We start from the raw sequence: 13813 nt of genomic DNA, 5'->3' as shown, positions 1-13813 counted from the left end.
ACCATCTCCTACACCAAGGCAGCGCAGGGTGACTTTCTCCTTTAAGAATAAACTATACATTTTATAAACTGTATTTCCTATGCTCCTCTATCCTCCTAGCTCTCTGTGAGTGGATGAAAGGGTCACCCCACTCCATTGGAGGATAGCAGCAGGACAAAGAAATATAGTATTAACAACTTCAGAAGCACCCCCTAGTCAGTAACTATTCTTGCAAAAAAACTTTAGTTTATGGCAGCTTCTGATTTTGGCACATCACCAATTGAACGGTGCTAGCAATGCTTTTGACTTGGGCACTTGGAGTTTCAGCCAGGCATGGCAGGCAGGTTACTTACATTTCCCATCTTTACTGCTTTTGATGTAATTTCCCCATTACTCTTTTTTTTTTTTCTCCTAGAAACTGCACGGTCATATCTTCCATGCTTTGTAAACACATGCAAGCACTGCATAGATCGTATTTCAGCAGCTTCTGCAGAGGGGTATTATTATTGATTTATTAAGCGCCAACATATTCCATGGAGCTGTTCAATGTAAGAGACAAACATTGGGGTACATAATAATACAGACAATGGTATACACCAATAAACAAAATACATAATTGGTGACAAAATACATAATTGGTACAAAAAACAGAATTGGTAATGACAGTGATAAAAGTAACATGATGAATAACATGTATAATCAATTCCAAGACACAAAAGGGGGAGAGAGCCATGCTCTTGTAATCTTACCATCTAAAGGGTAAAGCCTCGTGTTACATTGAACTGCCCTCAGCCAATCAGTGAGGAGCAGGAATGTGGGAGGCTTCCTTCTCCTCAGCAATGTACCAAATAGAGCCAGGGCTGTCTGAGATAATATTCATTACAGCAGAAACATTTATGATTATATTGGAATGTTTGCAATGCAGGGTCAGGTTGTAGACTGCATAAATAACAAACAAAGCAGTGGATACATGGAATTTTATTTTATGGCTAACAGCCCTGCTTTAACAGCCAAATTATTCAATCTTATAAAGATTATGCATTGAAAACAGAACATCATGGCAGCATTAATACTGTATAACTTCACGTACATAATATGAAGAAAGCTAGGAAAAATAATGATGAAAGAGAGGGGTTATATTGGGAAGATGTAGTCTTCAATGTGAGAACCTTCGAAAAACCTTTAATAAAAGAAACAAAAAATAAATGGGAAGTGGCAACATTGGATCAATATCTATTTTGGGAAACCTCACCAGTAGTTTTAACTGTTTATAAACAACTACCAGCAGATCTCGTGACCCCTTTAGTTCAAGACGAATTGGATAGAATGTTTAAATAATTTGTGGTGTCAATCAGGTGGGACACAAGAAGGAGACAGTGAAAATAAATCAGGAAATTAAAAATATGAAAACAGAAATGGAGTCCTTTAATAGTGTCCCAGAGTACCAAAATCTAGAGATAAATATAAAGAGCAGACTAAAGACACTTGAGGCAGATAATATAGAGAAGAAAAAAACATCCAAACTATTCAAATATCTAGTGGAAAGAAACATAATAAGAATCAGGCCCAAGCAGCATCATTGGGCAACCTTAGGACTAGAGATGTCCCGAACAGTTCGCCCGCGAAAGGTTTCAGGCGAACTTTAGGTGGTTCGCGTTCGCTGGCGAAGGCAAACTTTTGCGGAAGTTCGATTCGCCCCATAATGCTCCATTGAGCAGAACTTTGACCCTCTACATCACTGTCAGCAGACACATTGTCACCAATCAGACTGCACTCACTCTTGGAGCCCCACCCCCCTTATAAAAGGCAAGGTTCTCCTGTCGTTTTACTCACTCGTCTGCCTACAGTAATTAGTTAAGGAACAGCTGCTGACAGACTCTGCTAGGGAGAGTTTAGTTAGGCTCTTGTAGCCTTGTTCCTAGCTGATTGTTATTCCTTATATTTCTCTCTCTCTCTCTCTCTCTCTCCCCTCCCTCACTCCCGGAGGGAGGAAGGTCTCGTCTTCCAGGGAATTGTAGTATTTCAAAAGCCAGCTTACATACCGTGGCTGGGAATTGAACCCAGGTCTGAGTGTGTGGTAGGTAACTCACTTAACCACTATACCACCACCATATACATGCCAGTCTACATGCCAGTCTAGCATGTACCATTATGATCACTTCAAGAGAAAAATTGTGAGTTGGCTTTTGACATGCTACAAATCCTTAAGCAAGCTAATTTTTGTCTTGGATTGATCATAATGTCATTACCTAGAGCAGGACCCCCTATTGGAGGAGGAACAAAAATAATTCTGGATGCAATTCACTTTTCTACTTGCACACAATTCCTTCATGTATGGTGGGGAGTTCTACCTTCAGAGGAGCAAGACGGCAATGGGGACTATGTTTGCGCCTGGGTTTGTGTAATAAATAGTAAGGAGGCAGCTGCGGCGAACCACGCTGCCACCGCAGCTGCATCTACCTCCCTAATGAACGGTACTCCCGTGCCTCGGGCGTCTAGCACGGCGAGGACGGGTCTATCATCTGCACATAGGGACGCATTGGCGCGCGCGCACAGTTGCGAACTTCATGCGGCAAGGAGGCGCATCAGCTGACCTGCGGGTCGGCTGACGTCACGTCAGGTGTCCGCCGCTGCTGATTGGCTGGGCGTAGGGGGGCGTGGCTCAGGGTCTCCTCGGGCTCTTAAGCCCGGAGGAGTCAGTCGCAACTTGTCTGCTGTTGCGAATACCTCGTGTTAGCGCTCAGACCTTAGATAGTTCTGGTGTGCTTTGATCCGGGAGGAAACCGGGGATTTCACACAAGATAGGAATTATTCTATAGCTATTTAGTGACTTTATTACTGTGTTATTTTCTGTGTATGACTCTGGCTTTCTCTGACCAATCTCTGCTCTCTGATTCTGTACTTTTGCCCATCTGATCTTGTTGCCAACCCTGCCTGAATACCGTTCTGCCTCTGTCTTCTGATTCTGTACCATTGCCCATCTGATCTTGTTGCTAACCCTGCCTGAATATCGTTCTGCCTCTGCATTCTGTATTTGTACCTGATCTGCCTGTCTGTTGCCGAATCGATTAGTCTGACCTCTCTACTCTCACCAGGGAGCCCTTGTCTCTGGTGAGGGGCTCCGTACTGTTAGTACCCACCAGCTCCTCTGGTGAGGTGTTGCTAAACCTATCAGTACTTACTGTTTGCACCAATTACTACACTCAGTGCAATAAAGTGTGTTTAAGGTCACGTTATTTTCTTTGTGTTGCTATATTTGTATTATTGGTGATTCTGCAGATCACCATATAATCAGATATAGTATCTGCATTATTTGGCGATACTGCAGATCACCAAATAATCAGAACTCTGTATTTGCTGACACCAATCGTTACAGAACAGCAGACCAAAAAATGTCTATGGAGACACTGCAGTCAGGTTAAAGTTTTGACCACGGCCGTTAACGGCCTAACCAACACGGTAAACGCTCAGCAGACACAGATCAACCAGTTGTCTGAGGTGGTGCGCACCCTTCAAGCAACTAATGCACCAGTGCCATCCCGTTGTTATGGAGCCCAGGATACCTCTCCCTGAAAAGTTTTCAGGGCACAGGTCTGATTTTCAGAATTTCAGAAATCGCTGCCTTTCGTATCTGATGCGGTTGCTGATCTTATGTTAACCTCCCTGGCGGTAAGCCTGAGCTGAGCTCGGGCTATGCCGCGCAGGGGGAGATCTCAGCCCCTGGTGGGGCGATTTTTATTCTGTAAATTGCTGTGCCAGCACTTTGCTAGCCGCGCGCACAGCTTGATCGCCGCCGCTCTGCGGCGATCGGCCGCACGCAGCGGCGAAAGAGGGCCCCCCCCCGCCAGAGCCCTGCGCTGCCCGGACCAATGAGTTCCGGGCAGCGCTATGGGCTGGATCGGAGGTGTCTGACGTCAGGACGTCGGCTGACGTCCATGACGTCATCCCGATCGTCGCCATGGCGACAGGAGAAGCCAAACGGGAACGTGTTGTATACGCGTTCCCCTGTTTGCTATAGATGCCGGCGACGATCGCACTAGAGGGACACATGCGCCCTCTAGTGGTGTTTCATGTAGCTACCACTCTGGTAGCTTTACATGAAACAAAAAAAAAAAATAAAAAAAAAAAGTTTTTTTGCCAATTTGGCAAAAAAAATTAACCGCCAGGGAGGTTAAGTCATCCAGAACCTAAGACTATTGACGATGCAATCTCATTAGCAGTTAAAATAGATCGCCGGGTTCGTTATCAAAGACAAACTCGAGGTAGATTCTCGGGGAGGTCCGTCTCTATCACCTCTCCTTCTCCATCTCCTTCTCTTCCTCAGGACGAGCCGATGCAGATCGGACATTCCAAATTGTCTGAGGTACAGAAAAATCGGAGACGAACAGAGAGGCTCTGCTTTATACTGTGCGGAGAAGGGCCATGTGGTACAGAATTGCCCCAAGAAGGCGGAAAACTCTGCCGCCTAGGTGTAGCTAGAGGTTCTACCCTAGGCGAGCCTGTGTTACCTCTAAATGAGAATCGTTTACTTCTCCCTTGTTCTATTACCTGGGAAGATCGAGTTTTGTCTAACCAGGCATTCATAGAATTTTATAGATTATGATTTCACTATGAGGTTGGGAATTCCCATTGTTTCTTTGAATAGACAGATTTTTGTTACTGCAGTGGATGACTCTCCACTTCAGGGGAAACAACCTCTGTCCCAGACTCCTGTATTGTTATGTCAAGTGGGGGTACTTCATAAGGAGCAAATACAATTTTTTGTACTCAAGATAGCCACTTCCACAGTGATCCTTGGTATGCCATGGTTGCAAACAGGGCCGGGCCGAGGCAGAGGCTGGAGAGGCTCCAGCCTCAGGGCACAGTGTAGGAGGGGGTGCACAATTCATTCAGCTGTCATTCCCCTATTGTGTTTGAAGCAGAGAGAAATAAGAAAAGGGGATACATGACAGTGACTGCAAGCCAGATAGCTAGAGATGAAGGTGTTGGGGAGGTTGGGGGCCCTGGGGCACCTCTTAGTCTAATAGCAATCAGTGTGTGATGGCTGGGGTGGAAGGGATGGAGGGGCGCACTTTGCTGTCTCAGCCTTGGGTGCTGAAGGACCTTGTCCCGGCTCTGGTTGCAAAAGCACTCCCCTCAGATTGACTGGAGTTCCGGGCAGCTATTAAGCTGGTCCTCCTTCTGTCATCATCATTGCTTGGAGAAAGTTGCTATTTGCATTACCAAGGTTCAAATGGAAGGATTGCCTGCACCATATACTGAATTCACTGATGTCTTTTGTCCTAAACCGGCAGACAAACTTCCTCCACATAGAAGTATTGACTGTCCCATTGAGTTAAGACCAGGTTGTATGCCCCCTAGAGGCCATTTATAAAACCTTTCTGGTCCTGAAAAACTTGCTATGCAGGATTACATTAAAGAACACTTAGCCAAGGGGTTCATCCGTCCTTCAAAGTCTCCGGCCGGAGCAGGATTCTTTTTTGTACAAAAGAAGGACGGTGGGCTCCGGCCATGTATGGATTACTGAGATGACAGATTACTATAAAAAATCGTTAACCACTCCCTTTAATCGATGACTTGTTTTCCCAGGTTACTGATGCATGTATCTTCTCTAAACTCGACCTAAGAGGAGCATACAACCTGGTACGCATAAGGGAGGGTGACGAATGGAAGACGGCGTTCAACACATCCGACGGGCACTACGAGTATCTAGTTATGCCCTTCGGGTTGTGTAACGCTCCCGCTGTCTTCCAGGAGTTGATCAATGAGGTCTTCAGAGAAGTCCTAGGGCGGTTCGTCCTTGTTTACTTGGACGACATACCTATTTTCTCACCCAATTTGGCTGAACACAGGGAGCATGTAAAGTTTGTTTTAAGGAAACTGAGGAAGAATTCTTTATATGCAAAACTAGACAAATGCCTCTTTGAAGTGTCTGAGGTTCCCTTTTTGGGATATATCATTTCTACCGCCGGACTCTCCATGGACCCCAAAAAAGTATCTGCTGTGCTGGAGTGGCCACAGCCTCTAGGGCTGAAGGCACTCCAGAGGTTCCTTGGCTTTGCCAATTATTATAGAAAATTTATCAAGGGATTTTCTTCTGTGGTGTCACCTCTCACGGAACTTAGCAAGAAGGGGGCAGACACTTATAATTGGTCAGCTGAAGCGCATTCTGCCTTTTCATCATTGAAAAAGTTGTTTTGTTCTGCCCCCATTTTGCGGCATGTTGATGTCACTTTTCCCTTTATTGTGGAGGTGGATGCATCAGAGGTTGGGGTTGGGGCTGTACTGTCTCAACACTCTGGTCTTCAGGGCAGATTGCATCCCTGTGCACTTTTCTCTCAGAAGTTTTCTCCCGCCGAGAGAAATTATGATATTGGAAACCGAGAGTTGTTGGCCATCAAACTCGAGTTTGAGGAATGGGGCCATTGGCTCGAAGGGGCAGAACATACGATTACGGTCTATACTGACCACAATAATTTAGAATATATTGAGGGGGCCAAAAGACTTAGCCCCCGACAAGCTCGCTGGTCTTTACTCTTCTCGAGATTCAGATTCATCATTACCTACAAGCCAGGAAGTAAAAACATCAAGGCAGATGCTCTGTCTAGATGTTTTGAGCCTGAGACAGTACAGCCACCAACCCCTGAGAACATCCTGCCTGAGAAAGTTGTCTTAGCAGCCACCGACACATGGGAGGATTGGTTGTCTACATTGGGTCCCTATCAACAGGACATTCCCGAGGGGAAACCAGATGGGGTTCGGTTTGTGCCACTGCATTATCGCTTGCAACTTTTACAATTGTTTCATGCACATAAGAATGCAGGGCATCCTGGGGTGGCTAGAACGCAGGATTTGCTTGCTAGATGCGTCTGGTGGCCGTCCCTGGTCTCAGATTGTAAGGAGTTCATCAGAGATTGTTCAGTCTGTGCCAGAAATAAACCTTCCAGACAGGCTCCGGTGGGCACGCTCCAGTCATTGCCGGTGCCTGAGCAACCATGGACCATCTGTCCATGGACTTTGTGGGCGAACTTCCTAGATCTGAAGGTAAAACTGTCATCTGGGTGGTAGTCGACAGGTTCAGCAAAATGGCTCATTTTATTCCACTGGACGGACTCCCCTCAGCTCAGGAACTGGCAGATCTCTTCATCCAACACATTTTTCGGTTGCATGGGATACCAGAAAATGTGGTGTCAGATAGGGGAGTCCAATTCGTGTCCAGGTTCTGGAGAGCGTTTTGTCCTCATCTGGGAATGAACCTGTCATTCTCGTCCGGCTATCACACACAGACCAATGGGCAAACTGAAAGGGTCAACCAGTCACTCAAACAGTTCCTTAGGTGCTATGTGGCCGATGCTTAGTTGGAATTGGCAAAATTCCTGCCGTATGCAGAATTTGCACATAATCTAAAAAGTACCTCTTCAGGCTTCTCTCCTTTCCAGGTGGTCTCGGGGAGATCTCCTAAATTTTCCCTGTTACCAGTAGTGTCCTCTTCTCTTCCTGCGATGGAAGATTGGCAGAGATCTTTTAGGGAGATCTGGACTATGGTTAAAATAAATCTGGAAAAGGCCTTTCTAACCCAGAAAAGACAAGCTGATAAGAAGCGATCTGTAGAATGGGAGTTTGTTCCTGGGGACATGGTGTGAGTTTCAACCCGGCATCTGGCATTGAATCAACCCTCGGCCTAATTGGGCCCCAGATTTGTAGGCCCATACCCAGTCTCCAAAAAGATCAACGATGCGACGTATGTGATTGCACTGCCAGCTAGTATGAGAGGTACAAAATCTTTTCATGTGTCTTTGTTGAAGCCGTCTGCGCATGTGGATTCCTCTCCCCCCCCCCCCCCCCCCCTGTGGTAATTGATGGTGAACCCGAGTACGAGATTGAGCAAATATTAGATTCTCACTGGGTACGCAACTCAGTTCAATATTTAGTTCATTGGAAGGGGTATGGGCCTGAGGAGAGGTCTTGGGTGCCAGATCGCCGCATGCACGCTGAGGATTTGAGACAGGAGTTTCATAAATTGCATCCGGAGAAGCCATGCAGGACGTGTCCGGAGTCCACGCCTCAAGGGGGGTACTGTAATAATTAGTAACTTGTATAGAAGAAAGCAGGCTGGCACATGCAATTTCCAAAGCATTAAAACAGCTTTAATAACTCCGGCTGATGCATACAAAAACATACATTTATCTTCATAAAAGGCTGTAATGCCTACCCTGCTATTGACGGCTGTGGGGTGAGGTGGGGGGCAGAGGGGTCGCCTAACGACCGTTTCGCTCCTTGAGCGTCTTCAGAGGCTTCCGCGCACTTGGTTGCTCCGTACATCGGGTAATTTAAATGGACTCCCGTCCTCTTGCAAGTGACGCGCCGGACCTTGCCGCCCGCCCCATTTCTGGTGGATGTCGCGTCATACTGACGTCAGCATCTAGGAAGATGGAGCCTTCCACGCTGGCTCTATACTATGCATACCTACAACTGGTCTATGCGTAGCAGTTGGATAACCGCTAGGTGGTGCCAAAGTACAAGCAGGGTACGCCTATCATGCGGATCTGTTCAGCGCAATCCATACGCTTACAAACAGATCCGCATCCAATGCGGCTCTGATAAGAAAGAGACATATTCATTAAAACACATACATAAAGGTATATACATACATTTCTGTGCAGTGAAGGATGGAGAATCACAATCCATTTGGACTCAAATATACAATATTCAATATTTTACATTAAATAACTAGAGATGTAGCGAACAGTTCGCCTGCGAACGGTTCCAGGCGAACTTTGGGGGTTCGTGTTCCAGGCGAACTTTTGCGGAAGTTCGATTCGCCCCATAATGCACTATGAGGGTCAACTTTGACCCTCTGCATCACAGTCAGCAGGCACATTGTAGCCATTCAGGCTACACTAAGCCCTGGAGCCCCACCCCCCCCTTATATAAGGCAGGCTCCGGCAGCCATTAGCCTCACTTGTGTGCCTGCTAGAGACAGAGTAGGGACAGCTGCTGCAGACTTGTTCTTCTAGGGACAGATTAGTTAGGCTCTTGGCTGCTTATCTTGCTCCTGGCTGATTGTTATTGCTTTTATAGCACCCCTCAATAGCTCTTTTCAGAGCTCATCCTGTACTTTTTTTTTTCTGTGTGTCAAACTGACACTTTTGTTGCATGCACAGCCTTGCAATTGATAGTGTGTGTGTGCCACTGCCAGCAGCCCAGCACATTCAGTGACTACCTGTGTGTGTGACAGGGAGCTGCACATTGTACTACCCAGTACCTGTTGTGTTTACTTAACCCACCTCATCACTGCATCTTACTACCTGTTGTGTTGATTGAACCCACCTCACTACATCTAAGTACCTTTACTGTTCAGTGAACCCAGCTCACTGCATCCTACTACCTGTTGTGTTGAGTGAACCCACCTCACTGCATCTAAGTACCTTTACTGTTCAGTGAACCCAGCTCACTGCATCCTACTACCTGTTGTGTTGAGTGAACCCACCTCACTGCATCTAAGTACCTTTACTGTCCAGTGAACCCAGCTCACTGCATCCTACTACCTGTTGTGTTGAGTGAACCCACCTCACTGCATCTAAGTACCTTTACTGTTACATAGTTACATAGTTATTTTGGTTGAAAAAAGACATACGTCCATCGAGTTCAACCCAGCTCACTGCATCTTACTACCTGCTGTGTTGAGTGAACCTACCTCACTGCATCTAAGTACCTTTACTGTTCAGTGAACCCAGCTCACTGCATCCTACTACCTGTTGTGTTGAGTGAACCCACCTCCCTGCATCTAAGTACCGTTACTGTCCAGTGAACCCAGCTCACTGCATCCTACTACCTGTTGTGTTGAGTGAACCCACCTCACTGCATCTAAGTACCTTTACTGTTACATAGTTACATAGTTATTTTGGTTGAAAAAAGACATACGTCCATCGAGTTCAACCCAGCTCACTGCATCTTACTACCTGCTGTGATGAGTGAACCTACCTCACTGCATCTAAGTACCTTTACTGTTCAGTGAACCCAGCTCACTGCATCCTACTACCTGTTGTGTTGAGTGAACCCACCTCACTGCATCTAAGTACCTTTACTGTTCAGTGAACCCAGCTCACTGCATCCTACTACCTGTTGTGTTGAGTGAACCCACCTCACTGCATCTAAGTACCTTTACTGTTCAGTGAACCCAGCTCACTGCATCCTACTACCTGTTGTGTTGAGTGAACCCACCTCACTGCATCTAAGTACCTTTACTGTTCAGTGAACCCAGCTCACTGCATCCTACTACCTGTTGTGTTGAGTGAACCCACCTCACTGCATCTAAGTACCTTTACTGTTCAGTGAATCCAGCTCACTGGATCCTACTACCTGTTGTGTTGAGTGAACCCACCTCACTGCATATACCTAGCATCCACCCGAGATGGACAAAATGGACAAACCAGGTAGAGGAAGAGGTAGAGGCAGACCCAGAGGAAGGCCATCAGGCACCGGCAGGTCTGTGCGAGGTGGTGTTGCTGTAATTTCGTGCGGACCTGCCCCAAAATACAGTGCTCAGAAGAAGGCACGTGCCATCACTTCCCAAGATCAGGACGTGCTTGACTATTTAACACAGAACACCTAATCTCCCTCAGCCACCAGCGCTACAATAAGCACAACATCCGCTGAATTTGACACTTCGCAGGAGTTATTTGGTGGTGGTGGTGAAATCACTGATTCACAGCCACTACTGCAACTACAAGAAGAAGGCGCAGGTACACCACCTCATACGTCTGAGTTAGGTGGCGATACTATGGACGTATCATGTGAGGAGGGGGATGATGAACCACCTGAAGTTGGTGCAGTTGAGGAGGTGTCTGAGGAAAGCGAAGCTGGCCAGGGGGATTATGATGACGATTATACGGATACCACATATGTTCCCGGTAGAGGAGATGACCAGGGGGACAGTTCAGAGGGGGAGTCAGAGAGGAGTAGGAGGAGAGGACTCCATGATAGAAGCAGAGGGAGCTCGTCCTGCGAAACAGCTGGGGGCAGTGTCCGGCGCCATGAATCGCCAGCTATGGCCAGCCAGCCAACATGCCCTTCAATGTCATCTGCTGATGCCACCGTAGCGCCATCACCCCAGAGGGGCTCAGCGGTTTGGAAATTTTTTCACGTGTGTCTCAGATCGGAGCAAAGCCATCTGTTGTCTCTGCCAGCAAAAATTGAGCCGTGGAAAGGCCAACTCTCACGTAGGGACAAGTGCCTTACGAAGGCACCTGGAGAGAAGGCACAAACAGCTATGGCAAGAACACCTGAGGAAAAGCAGTACCCCTCAAAAGACAAGCCACCCTCCTTCTCCTCTTCCTCCTTCAGGTGCATCATCTTCATCCACTTTCTCCCGTGCACCTTCACAGCCACCCTCCTCCACACCGCCTCTTCCCTTCAGCGGTTCCTTCTCCTCTGCCCACAGCAGTACCCAGCTGTCAGTGAAGGAAGTATTTGAGCGTAAGAAGCAAATGTCTGCCAGTCACCCTCTTGCCCAGCGTCTGACAGCTGTCGTGGCGGAACTATTAGCTCACCAGCTATTACCATACAAGCTGGTTGAGTCGGAGGCTTTCCGTAAGTTTGTGGCCATTGGTACACCGCAGTGGAAGATACCAGGCCGCAATTATTTTTCACAAAAGGCCATACTCAAACTGTACCGTGCAGTTGGGAGGCAAGTGGTGTCATCTCTGGCACACAGCGTTGGTTCAAGGGTCCACCTGACCACGGATGCCTGGTCTGCCAAGCACGGGCAGGGTCACTACATTACATACACAGCCCATTGGGTCAACCTGGTGACCGATGGCAGCAAGCAGGGAGTACGTGGCTGCGCAGCGGACCGACTTGTCACACCTCCACGGCTTGCAGGCAGGCCTCCAGCCACCTCCTCTCCACCTGCTACCACCGCTTCGCTGTCGTCATCCTCCTCCTCCTCCTTGGCTGGTGCCGCGATCTCCTCTCCAGCTACACAGCCCCAGCACCCCAGGGCCTATGCTGCATGCCAGGTACGACGGTGTCACGCAGTATTAGACATGTCTTGCCTGAAAGCGGAGAGTCACACTGGAGCAGCTCTCCTGGCTGCTCTTAACAAACAGGTGGAGCAATGGCTGACCCCGCACAAGCTTGAGATCGGCAACGTGGTGTGTGACAACGGCAGCATTCTCATTGCTGCGTTGAATTTGGGAAAGCTGACACACATACCCTGTATGGCACATGTGCTGAATCTGGTCGTGCAAAGATTTGTGTCCAAGTACCCAGACTTAGAGGACGTCCAGAAGCAGGCCAGGAAGTTGTGTGGGCATTTCAGGCGCTCTTACAAGGCCATGGCACGCTTTGCGGACATTTAGCATAGAAACAACTTGCCGGTGAGACGCCTGATTTGCGATAGCCCGACTCGCTGGAATTCCACCCTGCTGATGTTCTCTCGCCTGCTAGACCAGGAGAAAGCCGTCACCCAGTACCTGTATCATTACAGTACAAGGACACAATCTGGGAGGATGGGGATGTTGTGGCCCAACAACTGGACACTGATGCGAAATGCATGCAGGGTCATGGAGCCCTTTAACCACTTGCCGACCGCGCACTCATACCACGCGTCGGCAAAGCGGCAGCTGCAGGACCAGCGACGCAGTTCTGCGTCGCCGGCTGCAGGCTAATTAATCAGGAAGCAGCCGCTCGCGCGTGTCAATTCACGGCGGGGGGCTCCGTGAATAGCCTGCAGGCCGCCGATCGCGGCTCGCAGGCTAAATTTAAACACAAGCGGAAATAATCCGCTTTGTTTACATTGTACGGCGCTGCTGCGCAGCAGCGCCGTAAGGCAGAACGGCGCTCTCGGCCAATCAGCGGCCGGGGATCGCCGCCATGTGACAGGGGACAGTCTGTCACTGGCTGCACAGGACGGATAGTGTCCTGTGCAGCCCAGATCACCAGGGGGGAGAGGGAGGGGGGGAATCTCGCCGCGGAGGATGGCTTTGAGGTGCCCTGCCCCGCAACACCCATCAGGCAGGAGCGATCAGACCCCCCCAGCACATCATCCCCCTAGTGGGGAAAAAAGGGGGGCGATCTGGTCGCTCTGCCTGCACCCTGAACCCGCTGCTGGGGGCTGCAGAGCCCACCCAGCACAGATCAGCTAAAACGCCGCTGGTCCTTAAGGGGGGGTAAAGGGTGGGTCCTCAAGTGGTTAAGGAGGTGACCAAACTGGTGAGTCGCGATGAGCGCACCATCAGCGACTTGATCCCCTACGCCTACTTCCTGGAGCATGCCGTGCGTAGAGTGGTGGATACATCTGTGGAGGAGCGTGAACGAGAACAGTTACAGCAGCAGGAGTTGTGGGAGCGATTTACATCCGAACCCGATGTTTCCACAACACCTGCGGCAGCACAGAGGGGGAGGAGGAGGAAGAGGAAGAAGAGGAGTCGTGTGGGGAAGGATAGGAGTCAGACTCTGATGATGGTGATGATGAGGAAGGTGTTTCTGTGGAGGAGGAAGAGGCGGCGGAAGAAGAACAACCGCGGCAGCCATCACAGGGGGGTTCTGCTGCTCCACGTTCCCGTGGTATTGTTCGTGGCTGGGGGGAGGAAGAGGAGTTGCGTCCCGTCACTGAGGAAGAGCAAGAGGAGATGGAGAGTACGTCTGCATCCAGCTTTGTGCAGATGTCCTCTTTCATGTTGTCCAGCCTGTTGAGGGACCCCCATATCAAAAAACTCAAGGCGAATGACCTGTACTGGGTGGCCACGCTACTAGACCCTCGGTACAGGCACAAAGTGGTGGACCTGTTACCAACTCAACAGAAGGCCGAAAGGATGCAGCACTTGCAGAA

This window comes from Hyperolius riggenbachi, chromosome 11, assembly GCF_040937935.1.
Source record: "Hyperolius riggenbachi isolate aHypRig1 chromosome 11, aHypRig1.pri, whole genome shotgun sequence".
In the NCBI taxonomy this organism is placed as follows: Eukaryota; Metazoa; Chordata; class Amphibia; order Anura; family Hyperoliidae; genus Hyperolius; species Hyperolius riggenbachi.
The sequence above is the reverse complement of the archived record's forward strand: the minus strand, read 5'-3'. Positions refer to the sequence as shown.